General features: G+C 37.3%; 1 pseudogene; it reads left to right on the forward strand.

Annotated features, from left to right (window-relative positions):
• The first annotated feature begins 999 nt into the window (after window positions 1-999).
• Window positions 1,000-2,144, forward strand: LOC125410320 (small ribosomal subunit protein uS5m pseudogene; annotated as a pseudogene).
• Window positions 2,145-2,471: the final 327 nt, after the last annotated feature.

Here is a 2,471-nt window from a genome sequence, read left to right on the forward strand (position 1 = left end):
ACATAATAACTAGCTATGTTTGCTTTTTATTCAAGTTCTGAGTTTTCAATGTTTCAATGGGAATTCACATTTAGACACTAAGGTAATCATCAAGTTAATAGAATTTAAAAGAAAAAAATTAGTATGTAAGTCCCATTTTAGTTGTGGTTTTCCAAATGACTGCGGAGGCATGCTCTCATTAATGGAAATATCTATCAAAATTGAAAATAAAGACACGAAATGCAGACTATTACTAAATAACTCTTAGCTCCCAAATCAGTCAGCTTGTTTTTCCTATTCACATCATAATTGTCTCACTATGATTGCTGTATTCTATCTGTTAGCCTTATCAAATCAAAATTTTCTTTTATACTTCTGTGAATACATTAAAATGCCATTCTGCAATTAACAATAGAAGAGAACAAGATCAAAGCTTCAAAGTAATCTGTCCATCTTTCACTGTGTTTTAAAGGCATTGATTATTATCACCTCAGAGAATACAATATGAGTCAGTATCACATTAAGAATAAAAATCAAAACATTTCCCTATGGAGTATTTTTACCAAGAATGAGACCGGTTTTAAATTTTCTACTTCTCTTTCACTGTGTCTTCTTTCATCTCCTGTCATCATCTCTCTGTTGTATGAGTCTAGCTCTGCATTTTCCTTAACGGTCTTATAATTCTGTCTTTCCCTCTTTCTGTGTCTGTCTCTAAGAAACAGCTTTGTTCTGTATTTATTGAACAGCACAAAACACATCAAATGGGGAAAGGACTGAGAAATACTATATAGAAATCTTCAGCAGAGTTTTGCAAGGGATTAAGTCATTCATACTAACTGACCCAGATAACAAACAAAGGTAATCAATCAATATCTGTATATTGCTTTCAACATTTGTAGATCACCTTAATCCTATTTTCTGTTTTCAGCAAATGAGTAAACTTGTGAATATATATTGTTTTCTGGAGCATGGAAGATGAACATTTTAAGATTAAAATTATGAATTAGGCTCCAATGTGCCATGGACTGTCTCCCTGCACTGTGTACAATGCCAGCAGGACATTTCCTGTGTAGATTGCTCTTCAAACACTTTTCTGGGAGCAGCTTCCTTTGTGTCTATGAAGACAGCTCTCAGCCAGGACTCCTTGTCACCAAGGGAAACAAGAAACAGCCACTGTCTGATGAGCCTGAGCCATGTGCTGCAGACAAAATGCTGCATTTCCTCTTTGATTAATTGGATGGGTCATTAGAAAAAAAACCCTACAGCTTCTTCAGCAAACTGACAGCAGAAAAACTCTGGAAAGATGCCTTAGCATGCAAAAGAACAAAGAGAAAGAAGAAAAAGAATTTGAACAAGGGCTAGATCATCACTGAAGAGCATTTTGGTTTCGTGTGGTTTGGTCTGAATGTTCCTTTTATGAAAAGTGAGACAGCCCATACCATTGACCAAAGATGCAGAGAACAGGAGATGGTGGAGGTTGACATGACCTAACAGAGAGAAGAGTGGAACAGGAGGAGAAGGATGATGAAAGTCAAAGGGGAGCATGGATGGAGTGGAAACAAATGGGGAGTTTTAAGTATTGCCCTCTCAAGACCTGGGACCCAATGGAGAAACACGTGTATAAATGTTTTCTATATGACAGCAAATGAGAGAAGAATAGTTATTCAGTGTCCTTTTGGTATGGGGAATGTAAATGGAGCTACAGGTTTTGCTATAGAAAGGCATGTAGGTGCCATCACAAAGGCAAAGAACAGAATGAATCATTATTTGCATTATATAGAATTATGAAGTCCCTACAATATTCCATGATATTTCATTAAAAGTTATAATGACACAGATTAGAATGACGAAAGAACCCATAGGTTATGGCCTCTGCTACCACAGGTCCATTATCACCATATACTACCTCATTGTAATAAAGGGCATGTATGCAAGATCACTGGGTTCATGATCACAATCAGCCTCACGCTGGGCCTCTTTTATGGGCTTGGTAGCCAGGAAACTCAACAAGATTTGGCCTATAAAAAGGGTCACCACATGGTGGAATTCTTCGAGGAATGTAGCCCTCTGTCTATTTTGGTTGCCTACCCACAGGGGACTTGAGTAAGGAGCCTGAGTCTGGGGTTCTTGACATTAAATTGGACTGGCAAGAAGTGAAGACCTAGCTTCTCTGGGTTTATGGATTGTAGTATGGTTCTCATTTACTTTAAAGCTAATATACCAAGTTTGTCTTTCTGGGCCTGGCTAACCTCACTCAGAATACTTTTCTTTTCTCTAGTGCCATCCATTTGCAAGAAAATTTCATGATGTCATTGTTTTCAACAGCTGAATAATATTTCATTGTTTGAATGTGCTACATTTTCTTTATCCTTCTTAGGTTGAGAGGCATCTTAGTTGTTTACAGTTTCTGTATATTACAAATAATGCTTTTACGAACATAGTTGAGCAAGTGTCCTTCTTTGGGTATATGCCCAAGAGGGTATAGCTGGGTC

Source organism: Myodes glareolus, chromosome X (genome assembly GCF_982192425.1).
Source record: "Myodes glareolus chromosome X, mMyoGla1.1, whole genome shotgun sequence".
Lineage (NCBI taxonomy): Eukaryota > Metazoa > Chordata > Mammalia > Rodentia > Cricetidae > Myodes > Myodes glareolus.